This window comes from Meles meles, chromosome 17, assembly GCF_922984935.1.
Source record: "Meles meles chromosome 17, mMelMel3.1 paternal haplotype, whole genome shotgun sequence".
In the NCBI taxonomy this organism is placed as follows: domain Eukaryota; kingdom Metazoa; phylum Chordata; class Mammalia; order Carnivora; family Mustelidae; genus Meles; species Meles meles.
The window spans coordinates 56633137-56655286 of NC_060082.1; the positions used below are offsets into that span (position 1 = coordinate 56633137).

At 46.1% G+C, this 22150-nt stretch overlaps 1 protein-coding gene across 2 annotated transcripts in view; it reads left to right on the forward strand.

The window, feature by feature from the left end:
* Positions 1–9911: 9911 nt before the first annotated feature.
* The window catches only part of LPGAT1 (lysophosphatidylglycerol acyltransferase 1), a 126271-nt gene continuing 114032 nt past the window's right edge, over positions 9912–22150 (forward strand). Inside the window, exon 1 of one of the 2 annotated variants that reach the window (XM_045981926.1) lies at positions 9912–10019. The gene's annotated coding sequence lies outside the window, so the exon portion shown is untranslated. The remainder of the gene's footprint in view (positions 10020–22150) is intronic. The other variant, XM_045981923.1, reaches the window with a different exon arrangement.

Below are 22150 nucleotides of genomic sequence, written 5' to 3' on the forward strand. Positions count from 1 at the left end.
AGAACTCACACCTTTCATTAAGCTGTCACTTTCTGGGTTTTAACAGCAGCTTTGGGAAACAGATGCTTTGGGCACTTGGGTTTCTGAGGCCCCAGGGGCTACCGCAGCCCTTCAGACCCTATGCTTGCTCCCCGCACGCTGCTGCTTTCACCCTTGCTGCCCTTTCTGGAAAGCCTCTTCTTGGCTCTACCTACAGACTCCCCACCTCTTTGGAAACACCTGAACCTTGTACCGATGTCTGTGATAGCTCTGACGACACCTTCCTGCTTCATTGGCCGGGTGACTGGTCTCCTGCATTTAGCTGCAGGGGCAGGGTCTGTGTCCTCTTTGTCTTTGTGTCCCCAGTCCCCGTCACCACAGATGGCCCATGGTTTCTGCTCCGTATTTGTGAAGCGAATGACTGAATGAATAAACCCATCACGAAACAAACTCATTTCTTTCCTAGACTCATTTCAGTCACAGGCTCTTCGTGCTGACCTACTGACAATGCTGTTTCACTTCACGAATACTTGTGTCTTTTAGGACAATTTTTCCCTCCCTGGTTGATCTTTGTCCGCCAGAAGGGCTGTGAAGCAAAGGCCTTCCTCCCACTCTCCTCATCCCCAGCACGAGGCTTTACAAACAATGGGTGTGTCAATTCGTGGGAGGTTGTGTTCTGTGTTTGTGTTACAGAGTTCAAAATAATGATCCACAGGGAGTTTCTCAGATGGCGAGTTCTTACTGTCCTGTCCTTTTCCCCTTCTCTGCTGGTGGCCAACCCTCTCCTGACATGGGCAAAGTTCAATACTGGGTTTTGGCTTCAACACGAATGACCTTTGGCTTAGGCAGCCCAGACAGGAATTTACTCAAACATCCAGAAATAGAGACATCTGTTTAATTCCCCATCGAACCTGGAAAAATCCATCAAATCACATTCCTGAACTTTCCAACGGGACTGAACAGAACACACACGAACCTGAGTGGCCACTGGGAGATTACATCTGTCCCCGCCACTGGGGAACGGCTGCACGCAGTGAGGTGGGTGGCCTCCCCCCGGGGGGGCCATGTGCACCTGCCTTCACCCCCAGCTGCCACAGCTCCGACAGGCTGTGGTCCCCTTCCGGGACAAGGCAGAGAGGGTGACTTCAGAAGGTGGAATTGGAGCAGACAGTTAATGAGGCTAGACAGGAGAGCAGGATGAGAAGAGGCTTGCCAGCCAGGAGAGGGCTTAGGGAGTAGGAAGAAGCTTGTCGGGGGCTACACTGACAACCATGGTGTTCAGGGTTTACGGCCTCGGTGGGCAATCCTGAATGCTTCTGTGGTGCCCCTGCCTTGCCCTCTGAGTCTCTGAGTTCTCCGGGAGGCCACGGCCCCCGCTGCCGTTCGGAATCACAGCACCTTCTTTTGGGGGAGCCAGGACAGCCCCTGGAGAGAAATAAACATAACAGAAGTGAGGACAACTCATAGTCAAGTAAGAAAAGTGCCCACTTTATGCCAGGCACTATCGTAGGCTCTTCGTTTCTCTCTTTCTTCCTTTCTCCTTTTCTTTCCCTCTGTCTTTCTTTTCTAAGAGCCTACCAATGAAATTTTAGACATCTTCAATTAGTACTAATGAGCCCTGCACAGTTAATTTCCTTTTACTACATCTGGCTTGCTGGAAATTATTTACAATCTCAATGCCCCACCGTTTCGGCATGATGCTTGTGACATTGTTCAGCTTTCCAGCTAATAATCTACGTGAGAGGAGAATTCCCTTTTGTATTTCTGATCTTTTCTGTGGCTCTGATTTTACAATCAATATCTGTAATTGCATTCTATTCTCAGAGCAGAAAAGTAACTTGAAGACTTGAGATGGAAATCTGGGGGATAGTAGAACTGACCACCGAAGTCTGCTCTTTCCTTTATGCTTGTCACTTCCGCCGGCCTTCCTGGTGTTACGGCCAAGTGGCTAAATGTCTTCCAAAGAAATGTGAGCAGAAGCGCTGTGTGCCATTGCCAGGCCTATACCTTAAGATCAGGGTGTGCCTCCCCTTTGTTCTTTCCCCTCTTCCCACACACTGGGGTCCAATAAGGTCATGACTTCACCTTGACCCTGCAGACAACATCAACACCAAGGAGATGGAGGAGCAAGATGGAAGAAACTTGGATCCCTAATGTCAGGTGCAGCAGAGCCCCCCACTGCCTGGAAACTCAGCCTGGACTGCTACCTGAGAAAGAACTAAACTGTTCTTAAATCTGTCTTCTTGGGGCACCTGGGTGGCTCAGTGGCCTAAGCATCTGCCTTCGGCCCAGGTCATGTTCTCAGGGTCCTGGGATCGAGCCCTCATGGGGCTCTCTGCTCGGCAGGGAGCCTGCTTCTGCCTCTCTCTGCCTACTTGTGATCTCTGTCTGTGTGTGTCAAATAAACAAAATCTTAAAAAAAAAAAATCTGTCTTCTTTAAGGTGTGGGGTTATTGATGGGTCTCTTTGTTAGAGCAACCTTCCCTGACCCTAACTGAAACAAAAATTGGTACCCAAAGTACAGCATTGCTGTTATAAAAGACCCAAAATATGTGGTATTGGCTTAGCAGTTGGGAGGTAAGAAAATTAATATGGTTTACTAGAAAGCCAGTGTCCTTGCTGTGCTGAGGCTAAAACATTCGACAAGATTGTCACCTGCGACTATTTGAAAGATCAATTGCCTAAGCCCCTGACTCCAGAGGAAGCAGTTGCATAAAAACATGTTGTTAGTGTTTGCTGGCTGCTCCTTCCTGCTTTTTAGTAAGACATGACAGCAAAGTTCTGGCAAGAATTGGTCAGATTGCCAAGTACCCAGAAATACGGATCTTCACGGAGTTAGAAAAGTCAATTTCTTCTCTACCCAAAATCAGAGGAGATGAAACTATAGTTGTCCAGAGTAGTTTCCAAAGGTCAATTCAAACTTCTCAGCTGAACCAAGAGGCAGGCCTGTTGCAAAGATGAGGGTCAAAGGATTTTCCCTGAAGCCCGTCATTTCAGATGGACTCAAGACAGACACCATTTGAATGAGAGAGAGAGTTACTGGTTGATCAAGGAAGCAAAGAAATAAAGCAGCTTTAAGAACTATGTTCAGAAAAGAGCTTTGGGAGTGGTGACTGATTCATGAAACTGACTGAAGCTTTCTCAGTTCTTAGGCACTTACGTTGCCAAAGAAATTAAAAGTCTCATCCAAAAAAAAAAAAAAAAGGTCTTTAAGACATAAAGGATCCTTGGCCTTGAGCCCTAACTTCTGCACCAACAGGAAGCCAGATGTGAAATTTGCATGGCTCCAAAGGGGGCTTAATCTAGAGCCCACTTCAAATGTTGCAAGAAGGCAAAGCCAGCAGCCATGAAGGACAAAGGACATTCCCCTTTTACACTCTACCTCCTCCTGCCAGCTTGGGATTAACCATGGTGTTGCATGTAGCCATTGGTCATTCATTTTCATTGCCAAATAGTACTTCATTGTAAGAATAAACCATAATTTAGTCATTCGTTTCTGGATATTTAGATTGTTTCTGTTGGTTGCTATCATGTTATGAACCTTCTCTTACGTATCTCTTGATACACAGGTGGACAGATTTCTCTAGGGAATATTCTTAGGAGAGCAATTAATGGGTTATTGGGTTCTCAATAAGGCCAAACTCTTTCATAGTAATTGTGCCAATCAGAGTCCTTCCTGCAGTGTATTTGTGTTCCCTTTGTTTGATATCCTTGTCTACATGTTATTTTTGTGTTGTTTTTGGGTATTCCAATTTTGCCTAACTGGTAGAGGTATAATGTTGTCGTTGGGGTTTAATTCACATTTCCTAATTACTAATGAGGCTGAATATCTTTTCATATTATTTATTGGCCATTTGGATTTTCCCTTTTGTGCCTATTCAAAACTTTTGGACAGAGCTATTGAGTTGTCTATCTCTTTCACATTAAATTTTAAGAATTCTTTTAGATAACAATTATTACATAATGTTGCAAATATTTTCTCCCACTATGGGGTTTATCTTTATACTCACTATCTGGTCTCTTGGTGATCAGAAGTACTTAATTTTAATGAGAGCTTAATTTTTTTTATTCCTCAATCTGTATCTCCCTATCTTTGGTTCATATTCAGAATCTCTGAGAAATGATCTAATTAGTTGCCCAAGCACAGTGTAGCATAATATGACTGGATGATTCTCTAATGCCTTTCCCTTTCCTAGGCTCTAGGCAACCTATAGATGTTTGTGTTAGATCAGTGCCTATCTCTGGCCCTATTTACTATCCCTAAGGTAAGGGACTGTCATATAAAACAACGAATGAGGGGTGCCTGGCTGGCTCAGTTGGAAGAGCATATGACTCTTGACCTCAGGTTGCACAACACCCCCCCCCCCCCTTGACTCATGTATATAGAAGTTCAGAGGTATGGCAGGCTCCAAGGTTAGGGTAATTCAGTGTGTCTCTTGGGTCACCTGCCCTCTGTGTCCTGATCTCATCTTCATGTCAACTTCCCCCACTGCAGCACAGCTCGTCTAGACACCAGAGCTTCCCAAAGAGAGGGAAGCTTTTTACCAAGTTTCCTTTGGAGAAGCAAAGATGCTCCCCCACCCCCCCACCAACCCGCCCAAAAGCACCCAGCAAAGTTCATCTCATTTTTCATTGGCCCAGAAGCACCCAGCAAAGTTCATCTCATTTTTCATTGGCCCAGAAGCACCCAGCAAAGTTCATCTCATTTTTCATTGGCCCAACTGGGTCACATGCTCCTCCCAAAACCAGTCCCTTGTGAGAGAACTGTCCTGCGCTGATCCGTTCAGAAACAAACACTAGCCTAAACCAATGTCCTTGGCAAGCAACCTGGGATTCCGTCCAGGCAATAAAACCCCGCCTCTTTAGCAGGGGTGAGGGTGAGGCGCTGGGGGCGGAGTTATCCTTCCCCAAAGGTAATGTGCCAGAGAGTAAATACCTGAGGAAAAACCAGGGTAGTTCGGAGAAATGGCGCCAAGGATGCTGCGCCATCTTGCAGTCTCACTCTGCGAGGAGTTTAAGGCAGAAGACGGGGGTGTCACCTCATCGTGAAAAGTGACAGGAGAGACACAAAGTGCTATGGGAGACTAGAGAAGGCCACTTACGGCACCCGAAGGGTCAAGGAGCTGCGCCACGACAGACGCTAAGGGGGTCGGATCCAGCGCACAGGAGGGGAAGAGCTGTTCCGAGGAGGGAGGCGGGGAATTAGTTAGATTGATAGTAACGGTCAAAATCTGAATGAAAACGGGGGAAATACAGTTGGAGGCTCCTCAAGAAAACGCTGTGTAGACATCCTTCTCCGGAGTGAAGCTGTGTAGACATCCTTCTCCGGAGTGCTCAGGGCCGCATTCTGAGGAAGCCGGTGAACGGGCGCTGCTGTGAGGCATCGCAGGGTAGCCGGGGTGGTGGGTGCGACGCGCTGGTACTCGGCGACCTCTCAGGGTCCTTCTGTCTCTGGTCCAGATCTATACACAGAGCAGCAGCCAAGGTCGCTGAGGGCTTCGTGGGCGTCACTCACCGCCCGTGCCTGACAGGCATTAGCTGGTTCCAACTCCACAGCCGCGCCCCAACGGGAGTGCTCTCGCTGTTCCCATTGGACGGGCGAAGAAACTGAGGCACAGAAAGCGGCAGAGTTCTCCTGAGGAAATGGTTAAGTAGGAATGAGCAAAACAAACCAACAAACGAGTCAGTCTTGACAATGTCCACATAGAAAGTCTTCACTTACCACAGTGCACTGGACTGTTCCACGGGCTCTGCCAGCAGAAACTTGAAACTTGAAAGGGGCAACGCGAGCTTTAGAAACAATGAGAAAAATTACCATTGTTTCGTGACCTTTTAAACCTTTGTGTCAAAACATTGAAAATTCTCTGACTGTCGGTTGTAAATGTATTGAGAAATGGAAAAAAAATAGTAAAGCTGCTGTTTATTTAGTACACTGCAATTTCAGACATTAGACACGTTGAAAATAAAAGTATTTTATATCTGGGGCGCCTGGGAGACTCAGTCAGTTAAGCGATGGACTCTTGACTTCCGCTCAGGTCATGATCTCAGGGTCATGAGCTCCAACTCCTTTTCAGGCCCTGCGCTCAAAGGGGAGTTTGCGGGAGATTCTCTCGCCCTCTCCCTTTCCCCCTCCCCCCAACAAAGTATTTTATTTCTCTGTAAAAGAACAAAACAAGAGTAGTTTGAATAGTGCTTGCCTTCTCCTCACATCACATACCATATAGACAGCATTTTTCTGTTTTTTTTAGTTTATAATTTTAATATTATTTATTTATGTATTTGACAGACAGAGATCACAAGTAGGCAGAGAGGCAGGCAGAGAGAGAGGAGGAAGCAGGCTCCCCGCTGAGCAGAGAGCCCAGGCCAGGCTGGATCCCAGGATCCTGGGATTATGACCTGAGCAGAAGGCAGAGGCTTTAACCCACTGAGCCACCCAGGTGCCCCCAGACAGCATTTTTCTAATGCCTGGGCGAGCTGTCCTATTTCTTTCTAAGTTTAGATCAGCTTCCAACATCTTATCATTTGAACTTTCAACATTATGAAACTCCTCCAAGAATGCCTTCAATGCAAGGATTTTTCCTGCTGTCCCTTCCTCTCAGATGCCATCATCCTTTTCGTCACAACCCCTTATGTCCCTGCCTTTGCCTTCCCTGAGCTCCTCAGGCTCTATCTGCAGTCCTGAATGGCGGCACCGCCAACATCCCCACGCTTGGCTGTCCCGCTAGAATTCCATTTCCATTCAGCTCGAATTTCACTTTTCACTTGCAATGTTATCGCTTTTCATTTCTCTGGTACATTTTCACTTCTGTTGACCAATTCTCTCTTTTGATTATCTGTTTCTGTAAAGTGGCCTGTGGGTTTATTCCTGGGGGACAAGGAGGCAACCCAGCACCTGCCTTCCTGTCTGCTTGTGAGCAACAGATGGGTGGTGACCGATAACCAACCGATGGTCTTGAAGAGCGGGGATGTGACAGATCACTGACCATGACGTGCGTCGGGTTTTTATGCAGGGATCTGGGCACTGAAGAGCTGGCCGGGGAGCTGGTGCTGTATGCAATTACTCACGGTGAGTTTACCGCAGGAACTGAAATTTGAACCGTGTTGTGGAGGGACTATTGTTACCCAGCGAAACCCTGGCAACTGCAATCCATGCGTATCAGAGCCGTGCAAAGTGAGGACTGCTTGTATGTGCGAGGCAGGGCAACTACATAATAAAGCTCCAAGTATCCATCATCCAGCGTCAACAGTTATGAACTTATGATCAACCTCGTTTCTGCAAGACCGCACCGGCTCTCCCCTTCCTGCTTTATTTTGAAAAAAAAACAAACAAAAACCCAGGCATTTGATCATTCCATACCTAAATATTTCTATTTGTAATTCAAAATGGCATTTGAACCTGAGCTCTTAACAATTACACTCTATAGCTTCCCGGAAAAGGGAGTAGACCCAGAGAAACCGAGTAACACATGAACTGCGTTTGCTTTTTTCGTCTTGACAACAACCTCGTGAAATATTACTGTCGTCATTTTTTTCCGATGAGGAAACTGAGGCACAGAGGAGCTAAGTCACTTGTCCAAGATCATACAGTGAGTGAGAGAATGAGTCAGGCTTTATATTCCGATCTCCTGATTCCACATCCCGTCTTCTTTTCTGTACATCTACAACTGTCTGGAAGGGGGTCCTGAAACTCCCTTCATTGACTTTCTCCTGTGCCCAACCTCCTGTCAGCCCCAGCCATGGCTGAGAACTCAGGAAACCATAGATTACCTCCTTCTCTCTGAACCCCCCTGGGCATATGCTTCCAGTGGAAAACACAGACAATCAGCAAGGACTCAGGACAAATCCTGGTGCAGATGTTGACTCTTCCCAATCCTGGGGACACGGTTTCCACCGCCACTGAATCATCCCAGGGCCAACTTGCTACATGCTTAGGAGCCTTGGTCCATCAACAACCCTTCCTCCACAGGTGTCTTCTCCGCGGCGGACTCAAAGCAAAGCCTCAGGAAGCGAGTTACTGGACGGAAACATGATGGAAAAGATGAGCCCCAGGCCTCATCTGAGACTGGGTTAAACCACTCTCTGCTTCAGGCTTGGACACTTCAGCTCTTGAAGGCAGCACTCCCTGTGCTGAGCCTCTGGCAAGGGAAGGAACACCGCCTTAAGTCCTCTGCTTCGGGGGCAACAGCAGAGGAGAGAAAAAGCAGGAGGAGGGGGAGGAGGAGCACGAGAAAAAGAAACCCGGCCAATCTGTGTGTTGGCACTTCTCTGAACCCTGCCCCTAATTCTGATGGGATTCCTTAAGCACCAAGATGGTAGGCCTTGGGGGCGCCTGGGTGGCTCAGTGGGTTGAGCCGCTGCCTTCAGCTCAGGTCTTGATCTCAGGTCCTGGGATCGAGTTCCGCATCGGGCTCTCTGCTCAGCAGGGAGCCTGCTTCCCTCTCTCTCTCTCTGCCTGCCTCTCTATCTACCTGTGATCTCTCTCTGTCAAATAAATAAATAAAATCCTTAAAAAAAAAAAAGATGGTAGGCCTTATCACAGCCTCTCTGCTCACTCTTCCTTTCTCGACTACTACAGCTTTCTGATTTTCCTTCTATTCCGAAATAAAAGCATATTTTCTCTCTGGCTTCCCAAGGGAGTTTTAAGCCAGGTAGGTTCCTTTGCGTTTTGCTACAGCTTCCCAACAGTCCCAGAAGGAACTTCGGGTGTGGCTGGGACAAAAGTACGTAAGAAAGGAGGTAGGAGACACCAAGAACAGAGGGATGGGAAGTTGCCAAAAAAGGGAAGACACGGCCAGGCTTATTGGAACATCTATTTTGGTACCTGGTCCTGTTGCCTTACATATAGCGTCCTGCTGATTGAAATAGATGGTTGCTATTTTGTCTGACCAAGTTCAGCGCCCCCAGCCTCAATTCTTATTTTTGGTAACAGTGTTCAGAAAGACCCTTTCCTTGGGGATTTCCTCTCCCCACTGCACCAGAATCTCGTGGTGGGCCAATACAAAACCCTCCCCGCCTCCCCCAAGGGCAGGCATACAACCCAGATATGGCTAATCAGAGACTTCTTTGGGCTTGTGTATACTGATATGGAGAAAGAGCCTTCTTCTTTCCCTCTGGGTTGCTAAACAGAAATTAAAGAAAACAAAGTTATTTACAACCATTGCCCCCACTTGTATGGAGGAAGCTCATTTATAGTAGGATAAATGAGGGCAATCACAGAAAGAAGCCGAGCTGATTGTGTGGCTGGGGGTGTGTAGGTGAAAAGAGAATGACTGAGATAGGGATCTTTATCTGGCCATCACCCATCCATCTATCTATTTATGAGAAAAGGTAGGGAAGTAATCGGAAACTACTTAAGTCTCTGGATTAAGTCATAATGTAAACTAACAATATCTTTGCATACCACTCCTTGTCCAAAAATCATTTATTTCATCAATTACTGGTGGAGCCAAGAGTCACTCCAGGCTTCCCTTTCCTCTGGTTCTGTGGCTGGCCCTCTGCCAAGCTGCCTCCTAAAGACGGGTAAAACCTGGTCCTGCCCCAAAGAAACAAAGTCTGTGAGGATGTTAGATCTTTCTAAACCACTACAAAGCACAACACAACACTGTAACAGATAAAAATAAAATTCAGCGGGATCCACAGGGGAGTAAATATTTGAAACCATGACGGTGCCTCAAGTCAGCCCAGGGCCAACTCTGGAGGATTCCTGAATACTTGGATACCCAAAAGAACCCTAAAGTAAGTCTGCCTCCTCAGGTCACTTTGGACCTTCATGGACACTGGGCATTTACTGATGTGCAACCAGCAGTTACCACGACCCTGAACAGAAACTTAACTGCTTTGAACTGTGGCCGTACACGCAGAGCTCAGCGTTGTCTGTGACTCTGCCAGTCCTATTTACAGATTACAGTTACCCTGAAACCTTTGCTCTGAAGTTTGCCCCATCCCACTCCCAGTCTCCGCTCTGCTGCCTGGTCAGTACAGCGGCATTACTTCCTGCTACAACCACAGTGAGCGTGCGGCTGAGTAGAGTTTGGAGAAAGGTAAGCGTGGATATTTATTTTTCAGGCATTTACCGAGGGAAATGGATTTGCATATGCCATTTGCAAGCTATTTGCAAAATGTGCAGTAAATGTAGTTGTTTATTCCTAGAGTCTAAAGCGGTGGTTTTCAACCTTTTCTTTTTCCTCAAGTTCACTTTATGCTGGGCAAAATAGTCCATAGCCCAACAACCCTTTCCCTTCCCATGTACTAATGGAAAAATAATTCAAGAATATTATTGAGGGGCCATTGCAAAGTATATTTGGGGAGATTAAGTGTACATGTGCTTTACCAGTTGGGACATAAAGGATTCATATTCAAATTGCAATGCATAATTGTCTTTATGTGTAATTACTGGAAAATTAAAAGTCAAAAAATACAGTTGGAGCAAATAAGCAACACTGGTTATTTTAACCAAACAAATCACAACTAACTTGATAATGATGAAGCTAAGTTAACAGCAAATTATAATTAAAAGTCAGAATGGCCACACTTGAAGACATTGACTCACCCATGGTGACACAGAGGAATGACAAAGCGCCACCCGGAGAATGTCATCCAGAGAATGTGGGCGAGGTTCCACCAGAGCTTTCCCTGGAAGCCAGACTTCTTGGAGGAATATTAAATTAGAATCCTCAATAAAATCTTGTAGCTCATTGATTCTGGTTTATGAATTCCAAATTAGATTAACCTTTTATAATTCCCTTAGCATGCTATTAGTAAATAGGTCTTAGAGGTCCATAAAAGTGAGCATATGGATTTGTAAATAGTTTGTCCCAAAGGACTAAAGAGAAGACTAAATTTCTTGGGTCAGTTTGAGGCCCATCAGGTGTGCCTTGAGTAGCTTTTGAGAATCACTGGGTGGAAGGTTCTGGAACACAAACGGATTGCTATTCGCAGGAGACTTAGACCAAGGCAGGAGTGAGATATGAGAGGCAGGGACATTTATTCCAACCTTCTTGCCTTCTATGACCTCAGGAGAAAGCAGAGCATTTCAACCTGACATGGCTAGTTGAGTTAGCATGGAGGTCAATATGATTTGGAAATTTTCACACTAGTTAATTAAAAAGAGCAACCTCCTCAAAGCAATGAAGATGGATGTTGGCAACTCACAGAGTTATGCTATTTTATTTGTGACTAAAAATTAAATGAAGGAAAAATTAGAAGTAGTCTGCCAGAAAACCTGGCAGGACCGGTCTCCGGAGGAGACAATGCATTGTTTTTCTACCTCAGAAAAGAATATTTCATAATTGTAGCACTTTCAACCTTTCAGAATACTTTTCCACATGTTACCTAATCTTTAGTGAGGAGGTGTAATTTCTGAGGTGACCGGAGGGTTTGCAGCTCCCGACCTCTTTATTTCCCCTTTTCTCACTATTCTCATTCCTTCTTGGGTTCACATAACCTCTCAATCTATCCTACTCGCTTGTTATTTCTGCCTCGTTTCTTAGCTTTAGCAGCTTGCCCAGGCCTTGCTTAGTCTGGATTTTTCAGGGTTTCTCAGAGTTAAAGAGGTGATAATCCTGGAATCAAAATCTAGTTCAACCTAGATCTGCCAGGTCCTTTAAAAAAAAATTTTTTTTGGCTTTTCAAGTGAGTCAAGTAGAACCTTTCATGTAATGTGCCTTCAGTCCTGGATAGATGATCCTAGGTAATTAGGCTTATGAATTGCAAGTGATCACGGATGGCGCGGGTCATCTTGTACCTCTAGCCTTCCAGCTGGTCAGCACCAGCTTCCATGGATCTTGGTGGTGGAATGTGAAGTTCAGTAATTTGGGGGGTGTTGTGGGTAGACCCGTGTCCTTCACCTCCCACTGTCACCACAATTCATATGTTGGAACTTAACCCCCAGTACTTCAGAATGTAGCCCTATTTGGAGACAGGGTCTTTAAAGAGGTAATCAAGTTAAAATGAGGGTATAAGGGTGCCCCCGGCCAGTATGACTGGGGTCATCATGAAAACAAGAAATCTGGACACAGAGACAGACTCAGATAGAGGGATGGCGAGGCTGAGATGCAAGAAGGCAGCCATCTACAAGCCAAGGAGAGAGGCCAGGAACAGCTTCCATCAGAGCCCTCGGGAGGAGCCAGCCCAGCCAGCGCTGTGATCTTGGACTTCTAGCCCCCAGAACTATGAGACAAAACATTTCTATTGTTTAAGCCATTAAGTGGTGCTTTTTATGGCAGCCCTAGCAAACTAACACAGGGAGCAACAGAGACCAGGAGACTAATTTTGCCCACCTCTTCGTGGGATTATTTTAAGATTTGAATCAGCTAATAGATGTAAGAGCGCTTTGAAATAGTTAAAACCACAATGAAGATGAAAGGGATTGGTAAAAACAGAGTAGCACTCCCTAGCTACCCTATTTAAAACTACCATTTTTCAAAGTCATCCCTTTAGGGCGCCTGAGTGGCTCAGTTGGTTAAGTGGCTGCATTTGGCTCAGGTCATGACCCTAGGGTCCTGGGATGGAGCCCCAGATGGGGCTCCCTGCTCAGCAGGGAGTCTGCTTCTCCCTCTCCTTCTGCCCCTCCCCCTGCTTGTGCTCTCTGCACTCACGGAGGAGTCTCCTTGAGTTTCTCTCTCTCTCTCTCTACCCGTCCCCCCACGATCTCTCTCTCTTTCTCAAATACATAAATAAAATCTTAAAAAAAAGTCACCCCTTACATGCAATTTTTTTTTCTGTATAACTCTTACCACCTTATGACATAGTATATATTTTACTTATTTATTTTGATTATAGTCTGTTTCTTCCCACGAGTATGAACTTCCTATTTTGTTCATTGTTGTCTCCCCAGCACCTAGAACTTTGCCTGGCACGTGGCAGGTCTCCAAACATACTTGTTGGATGAATCATAAATGAATATTCGCATCCACTCATCTTTATCAAGCTACTGCTGGCTAATCCTTTAAGAGGAAGGAGGGGACATCTCCTCCCTTAGGAAATCTCCCAAGGTCATTCTCCTCCCAACGTCCTTAGTTCGGGGCTCCTCGTCCATCCTCTTAAATGGATAATTCCATCACTACCCTGACCACATCACACTTCCACCCTCCCTCACTGTGGGTTCTTGAAGGTAGGGTCCACCCAAATGTATGTATCTTGTATCCCAAGAAGATGGCTCTGAACCTGAACCTTAGTGGGCTCTCCATACCCGATTGTTGAATGAGCAGGTAACTGGGGAGAGAGGGAAGGGCAGAAAAGGTTCCAAACTGGCTCACTAGGATAGCACGTACTGGTGAGGTTTCTGGAGAAAAGGGAACCTTTGAGCACTGTTGGTGAGAACGAATTTGGTGCAGCCACTATGGAAAACATTATGAAGGCTCCTCAAGAAATTACAAATAGAAGTACCATATCATCCAGAAATCCCATTTCTGGGTATATATCCAATGGAGATGATTTCACTCTCTTGGAGAGACATCTGTTTTCTCCTGTTCGTTGTAGCTTCATTTATAATAGCTAGGATATGAAAACAACATTTTAAGTATCCATCTATGGATGAATGGATAAAGAAGATAGTGTGTGTGTGTGTGTGTGTGTCTAATTATTCTTATGTATATATATCATATATGTATATAATGAAATACTACTCAGTCATAAAAAAGAAGGAAATCTTGCCATTTGTAACAACACGGATGAACCTAGAGGGTGCTATGCTAAGTGAAATAATTTGGTCAGAGAAAGACAAATATTGCATGTTCTCACTTGTATGTAGAACCTAAAATAGCCAAACTCACAGAGACAGAGAGTATGGGGCCTGAGGAGCAGGGAAGGTGAGTAGACCTTGGTCAGAGCACAAACTTACAGCTCTAAAACGAAGAAGTGGTGACTATGGTTAACACAACTGTATTTTATATTTGAAAGTTGCTCGGAGATGAAATCTGCAATGTTCTTACCACAGTCACAACAACAAAATGGTAATTATGTGAGGCAATAGACGTGCTAACTAATCTTGTGGTGATCATCCCTCAATACGTATATGGATCAAATCCTCGCATGATGCACCTTAAACTTAACACAATGTTGTATTTCAGTTACATCTTAATAAAGCTGGGGGGAGAAATCAGAAAAAAGAAGAAGGGGCTCACTAGGGTGCGGACCTTGTAGCCTAGGCTGTACCCACGAGCAGTCAACAGTAGTGAGCCCTCAAACAGAATGCCACCGTCCCGTGCTGTTTTGGGGGCCCCAGAGGAGACAACAAGTTAACTGTGACGTGAGCCATGAGGAGGGCCTCATGGATTTGAAATAAAAGAAATTACATTAAAATCAGTTAAGCAGAATAGAGCTATGGAAAGCCACTTCAAAGACCAAAAAATAAAAGTCTCCGGGACACACAAAACAGGAGTCCCTTCTGATGAATATAGGAACATAACAGAATAGAGTGAATTCCCCTGGGACTGGGGTGAGGGGTGGGGGTTGCCAACGGAGAAAGTCTAGTTAGGAAAGGAAGAACTGAGGGGTCTTTGTCCGCTGAACCTGGCTCAGAGTGCTGGGACTGGGGATGAAGGTATCAGCCTTTCCTGGGATGTTTTTGATGGGAACTAGACCCCGGAGGTAGGGGTAGGGCCCTCCAGGGAATGGGAGAGCTGGGTGTGAGCTTCAGGGAGTGCCAAGGTGGGGCTCCAACTTAATAGAGTGATTCAGGGTAAGAATCCTCTGTCTCTGGGAAGCCTGGTGTTGCTGTTTGCATTTGAAAAGGAAAAAGTACCAGAGAGAAAAATCTATGAAGGTCATGGTACTCTGGATGAAGAATTAAGGATCTCAAGTTGTAAAGAAGGACGAGAGGCGTCATGCTTGCCAGATTAACCCATCTTTGGGGTTTCACGATCCAGGAAATGATAGTCATCGTTTGGTCTGTTCATTCATTCATTCATTCAAACGTTTTCGAGCCAGTCCTGCTGCTAGATGGTTGGGGATATGAAAATCAATGTTAACATGTAGTCCAACTGTAAACTTTAACCTGGCTCTGTGTAATCTAGAAGCCAGTTCAAACAAGTGTCCTCTGGCTTCCCCCCCAGGGGTTAGGAAGGGCAGCCACAGCAAGGAGGACCACAAAGCTAATCAAACAGAACAGAAAGCTGTTAGAAGAGTAAAATGCCAACCCACCAGGGGATCTGCCTTACAACCTCTTGCTGGGAACGTTGACTGGGACCCATTAGAGCAGAAATACAGCCCCAATTAGGCTATAAGCATTGCCGCTAATAAGCACTTAGCCAAAATTATCATTGAGCTAAACAAGGGAAGGTTTTAGATCGTTCTAAAATGTCTGCAGAGTCACTGGAATAGGTTGCTGACTTTTTTCATCAACAGTGAGAATTTCGCCAGGGTGCCAGAAACCAAGTAGACTTATACGGTGCCTCTCCTGATTGCCCCCGAGCCTGCTCACCTAAAGCAGAAAGATTAAAATGAGCCTGGGCTACACTTCTCTCCTTTTAAAAATAAACAAACATTCTCTGGGTTTTAAAATGTGGATTTCCGGGGAGCCTGGGTGGCTCAGTGGGTTAAGCCACTGCCTTCGGCTCAGGTCATGATCTCAGGTCCTGGGATCGAGTCCCGCATCGGGCTCTCTGCTCAGCAGGGAGCCTGCTTCCCTCTCTCTCTGCCTGCCTCTCTATCTACCTGTGATCTCTCTCTCTGTCAAATAAATAAATAAATAAAAATCTTTAAAAAATAAAATAAAATAAAAATGTGAATTTCCTCAGGAAACACTTCACAGAAGGAATTCTTAGATTGCATATATTTTGTATTCTTTGTCAATTCTATGAATATTTTGCATATTAGAAACAAGAAGATATTCAGTGTTTACTTTGTATCCAAAGGGAGAAAGGAAATAGATGGTCCTTGTCCAGTTTTTGTGCAAGTCATCATCCATGTCCCATCCATCCGAAGTCTGTCCAGCGCCGTGCTGACTGAGTACCAGGGAGATGGAGCAGGATGGAAGGGAAAGGGGGATACAAAGAATTTGACAGCTCATCCTCAGTAAGCTTCCTGTCTCAAGGGGGTATTGTCGGTTGGATTTCCTGGGTCGGAGGTGGAGATTTGGGAGCCGGAAGTTTATCAGGGAGTGTCCTCAAGAACAACACCTGTGTAGGATTCGGCAAAAGGGGGAGCTGAACTGGAATATGGTCCCACAGGAGCTCTGAAGCAGAGATGACCCTTCAGAGAGGTCCATAATTAAGACAAGGGAGATGCGTCTTTGTACGTCGTTGGGTTCGGGTTTCCTCCCTGGGAAGGAGAGTAAGCTTGGATGAGAGGATTCCCTTTGCAGGAGGGCATTTCCTGGGGAGGGACTCAGCGATGAGCTTGCAGCAGGCAAGATCCCCAGAAGCTGGGAGGATTTATGCCCTGGCTCTGACGGTGGGGATCTGGGTGGTACACCGCATTGTCCATGATGAGGGGGAATAACACAGTCATGCAAAGTGTGGTGTGACGCCATGTTGCTGTAATGAAGGTACAGATGCCCTGGGACAAGTACTCAGGAGGTGGAGGGATCACATCTGATGGGGAAAAGGAAAGCTTCCTAAGACAGTTGGTCTCTGAGTCTGTGCAAGCCCCCGCCCTTGCTTTAGAAGAGCAAAAGTGAGGGACTTGCAAGTTGCCAGCTGCTGGGGGAGGAGAGGAGAGCAGATGAGAGGAGATAAGAATCCCACAATTGTCTCCTTCCCTAGCACTTCCAGAGTTGCCGTCCCAATGACCAATCACTTCCAGCTCCAATATTCAGTGGTCTAAGGTTAGGAAGCCCCTGACAGCCCTGGGGAGCACTGCCCCCAGGGGCCTTGCGGATACATTGGCTTACTGCCCCATGGACTGGCTCACCTGCCCCAGACATCCCTGGTAAGGTCCCGACAATCCCAGTTTGGTCCAGGTCACCTGAGAATTCTGAGTCTAGATGACACTTTGCTGAGACAGCGCCTTCCATTTTCAATTGTTTGGGTTCCTATGAAGCCAGGTTGTGGCAGGGCTAGTGAACTTAGCGCCGCCATCCTGGGATCAGAGCAGATGGAGAAAGTGTATATGACTCCACTCCCTGGCCAATCAATGGATATTAGGTTTGAGATTTATCCTCCTGTTTAAGATGCCTCCAGGCCGAAGGAAACAGCTTTTCCCTGGATTTACCCTCCAATCAGCAACACGTCCCCTTGCCCACTTTATAATTCTGCCATTACGCCCTTTAAATTCTCACAGGGAAGAATCAGGGGGAAGGCAAAATCCTGTTTAGAAGCTGAAAAATGGCTTCGGTCCCAGGGCTTTGCATGAATCTGTACACTCCAACACACAATTTCCTGTGTCAAGGTTTAAAAACATTACTTCAAGTAGGCAAAATTAAATAAAGCAAAGCACTCTAACCCTTTGGCAGGTTGGACCTCATTTTCCTAAGCTGTAAAATACAGAGATTGGTCTTCCTCGATAATCCTTATTTGTTAGGCCCCACCATGCTAAGAGCCACTGAATTATAATGACCTAAAACAGCTGGCTGAGATCCAGAAAAGTCCTTCCTGTCGACCTCTGCTTCTATCCCTGCGTGGGGACAACCAACCCAAGAGAGATGCTTCCAGCCCCTACTGAGTGAACACAGTTCTGCTCCCTGAGCCCCCCTGTCCCCTCTCCCATGTTTCATTTATTATGCTGAACCACCTACCATCCCAGAACAGACAGCAGGCTCAAACCAGTTTCTTGGCGTTCTTCTGGGTTGGGCCTCCGGGGCCACCGTTAATAACTGTCTGGTCTGGGGCCAACCAGCCAGTCCTGGGTCCAGCGGGAACATAGGGATCCCAGCCTGCAGGTGATCAGTAATTTTCAGGTTTGCCTTCAGTGCTTGGTCCCAATCACTAGATGATGGAATAGGGCCTGCCGATGTTCTTCAGGTATCCAAAGAGGGAGTGGAGCCAATCCAACATCTAGGCTGAATGCTACAGGCTTGATCTCTTCCTCTGTCTCTTGCTTTCCCTCCTCCCCGCAACCATGCCCAGGTTTAGGCTCTGGTGATCTCTAACCAGACAACTGCAAGGGCTTCCCTACGGTCCTTCGGATTCTGCTTTGTGGGCTGCGAACTGCACGCTGCTATGGTTCACTCGTCCCATTATGTCCCTCAGTGACTTTCAGTGCCTCTTGACTTCATCTCCCAAATTAAGCATGCATTCTGCTCCCGAGTTTTGCAGCTGCGTTCTCCACCACTTGAATTCCTATCTCTAATTATCCAGCCAAATTAAATGCTGGATTGTTGGGGCGCCCGGGTGGCTCAGTTGGTTAAGTGCCCACTCTCGGTTTCCGCTCAGGTCCTGCTCTCAGGGTCATGAGATCAAGCCCCAAGTCATGCTGCGTGCTCAGTGAGGAGTCTGCTCAAGATTCTTTTTCTTCTTTCCCTGCTCACACATGCACATGCACACACATTTTCTCTCTCTTTTTTTAAAAGATTCCATTTATTATTTATTTGACAGAGATCACAAGTAGGCAGAGAGGAAGGCAGAGAGAGAGGAAGGGAAGAAGGCTCACAGCTGAAAAGAGAGCCCGATATGGGGCTCCATCCCAGGACCCGGGATCATAACCTGACCCGAAGGCAGAGGCCTTAACCCACTGATCCACCCAGGTGCCCCCCTCTCTCTCTTTTAAATAAATAAACAAAATCTTCTAAAAAAAAAAAATGAAACAAAACCCAGGGGCTCAGTGGGTTAAAGCCTCTGCCTTCAGCTCAGGTCATGATCCCGGTGTCCTGGGATCGAGCCCAACATCGGGCTCTCTGCTCAGCGGGGAGCCTGCTTCTCCTCCCCCCACCCCGCCTGCCTCTCTGCCTACTTGTGATCTCTGTCTATCAAATAAATAAATCAAATCTTAAAAAAAGAAAAACAAACCCAAACCAAAAACCCATGGGATTGTTTTCCAAACTTATTCTGATTATTTCCCCACCTCGACTTAAATTGTTCTTTCATCTATCATGTCTTCCTTTCGCATCTTCCATCTCTTTCTCCTTCAGATTTCTTCTTTCACTTTAAGCCATGTCCCTTATGAACATATATAAGCAATTCTGACCAAAATTTTAGCAAATCAAATCTAAAACTATAAAAGTATAGTACAACATGACCAAATAGGGTTTATCCCAGGAATGTAAGGTTGGTTTAGCATTCAAAAAATCAACCATTGGGGGCGCCTGGGTGGCTCAGTGGGTTAAGCCTCTGCCTTCAGCCAGGGTCATGATCTCAGGGTCCTGGGATCGAGCCCCACATCGGGCTCTCTGCTCAGCGGGGAGCCTGCTTCCCTCTCTCCCCTCTCTCTCTGCCTCCTGCTCTGCCTATTTATGATCTCTCTCCCTCTGTCCAAAAAAAAAGAATCAACCATTGTAATCCTGTGTGTTTGTTTCCTGGTGTTGTGTAAAAAATCATCCCAAACCTAGCAGTTGAAAATGATGCAAATGTATTATCTCATAGTTTCCAAAAATCAGAAATCCAATCATGGCAGAACTCAGTTCTCTGCTCAGGGTCTCGTTGGGCTGAGGTCAAGGAGTTGGCCATGGCATGGTTCTCATGTGGGGCTTGGGGTTCTTTTCCAAGCACGGGATAGACCTCTTTCCATGGCCTGTTTTATTTTAGAAATGTTTGCATCTTGGCCTTATCCCCACCACATCCCCTGCCCTGAAGGCAGCAACTATCTTCATCATCTCGGTGTTATGGAACTGAAATACAAAACGAAGTGTGCTGGTACTTTCCTTTTCTGCCTGAGCAGAAACAGTAACAGTGAATAAAGAGAGAGTCATTTCACTTTATATATTTCTATCACTTTGCCACAGACCTTGTCTGCATTCCTCCCATTTGGCAGTACTTTTCCCAGTCTGATAGTCAGCATTTCCAGCAGCTGCTGGGCATGGCTTTCACTTAAATATGGCCATCTGTGAAGGCTACGTTGCCGCATAGCCCGTTACTCTTACCGTGCAAGAGAGACAATGAAGGGAGCAACAATTACTATTACTTACATACAGTCTGATGGGCATGTTTTTTTTTTCCTCACCCGAACAGGGTGTCTACCCTATCTAGATTAAACTTTCATTTTAGGAAAAAGTCATCACATTGAACTAGATACATACATATCTGAGAAACTGGAACAAACACCCAACTACTGTCCTTTGACACATACTCCAAAATGGTTCTGTAGTACGTCTCCGCCTCTGCCCTCAGCTGTATCTACTTTGACACATTTTCTCATTTTCATTTGTAAGTGTTGGGGGTAGGCAGGATTACGACCATGGGAGCCACAAGGACCCTCACTCCCTTCTCTCACAGAGAGCTCTAGTTGGATGAAGTCAGTCAGTCCAGGAGGTTCCGGTGTGCAATGGTAGTTAACTGCCCAGCCTTTGGAGCCCAACTGTGTGGGGTTGAGTCTCAGGATAGGTTTCTTAATATTTGTTCCTCAGTTTCCTCATCTGTAAAATGGGAACAATAACAATACTAATAGCCTTACTCGGAAACTGAAGTTCATTCATTCATTTAGAACAATGACTGGCACACAGCAAGTACTTGGTAGTAAAGGTTAGCTATTATTTTCTCTGGAACTGTTGCTGTCAACCCTGTTTGTATACTCAAATTAATTGAGAAGGTTTTGAAAAATGCTGATGCTCAGAGCCTCATCCTAGATCAGGGCTTCTCACTTGCAACACCATTGACATTTTCGGTCAGATAATTCTTTGTTGTGGGGCTGTCCTGTGTTTTGCAGGCTGCTGTACGGCAGGCAATCTGAAATTTACCCATTAATGCCAAGAGCAAACCTCTCCCCATTCTCAGTTGTGATAACTGAAAATGTCTCTAGATATTGCTAGATATCCACAGGGCAGAAAAATTTTACCTCAGCTCAGATCTACTCCCCAGACCAATGAAACCACAGTCTCTGGAGATGAGGCTTGGGTATGGGTCTTCCCATTTTTTTTAGTATATGTGCTGCCGAAGCGAGCACAAGGGTATGGGTCTTCCCAAGGGCAGATCCAGGTTTTGTGGGCCTGAAGCTTATAAAATTTGGTGGTCCCTTTTCTAGAAAAATAATACAAATGTGAAAATAAGATGCAGAAACGAGTATTATTTAGAATGAGGAAAGGAAATTACAACAAAATACTTGTGTCTTAGAGATTCATATTCCTTTCTTTTGAGATCACTGTAAGCAATTCACCAGCATAAAATTCTTTTGGACAACAACCTGGCTTTCTCTCTCCACCTGGGGTGCTCTGTTCCACCTAGGGCTAACAGACACCCTAAAGTGTAAGCACTTGAACAAGCTTTATGGGAAATCTACCCAGGTCTTCCCTTGCCGCAGCATACTGCTTTGGATGGAGGCCAACTGGGCAGAGTAGGCACAAGGCCCGCAAAGCCTGGTACTTTAATCACAATTTCAGAAAACTTGGCACTGGGAGGTAGGTTGGGGGCAGGCAGGGAGCACAGCAAGAGGAAATTGAGATTGCAGCAAAAGCTCAAAGTCTGGGGAACCATGACCCTGACCATGAAATGCATAGTTCCAACTGGGCTGACCTTTGATTTGCAGTCTCAGCACTGAGGTCAGGAGCAGGATCTGTGTCAAGATTCAGGACTAAGGGTGGTGAGGGCCAAGCACTAAGAGAGGTATGCCTCACAGATCAGCCCAATCACCCTCCATGCATTCCTCGGGTGCATGGAGTCTGGGGTCTTCCCAGAAACCAAAGAAATAGGGTGATGGGCAGGTCACACAGTCACCCAGCAGTATGACTAGGGAGCCAGACTCTAGGTCTTAGAGGGCGGATTTACTTCCCAGCTCCATGAGATGAGGTTATGGGGACAGACACAGCCTGCAAATACTGAAATCTGCTATAGACTGAATGTTTGTGTGTTCCCTACCCACCACCTCTCAGATTCCTCCTAGTCCTTAATGTGATGATATTGGGAAGTGGAACCTTTGGGAGGTTAGTGGAGTCCTCAAGAATGGGATTAGTGCTCTTACAAAGGAGACCTCAGAGAGCATCCTAACCCTTCCATCATCACTGTGAGAACAGTGAGACGATGGCTTGTCTATGAACCAGGAAGCAGGCTCTCGCCAGACACTGACTCTGCCTGCACCTTGATCTTGGACTTCCCAGCCTCTAGAATTGTGAGAAACAAGTTTCTGCTGTTTATAAGTCATCTTGTCT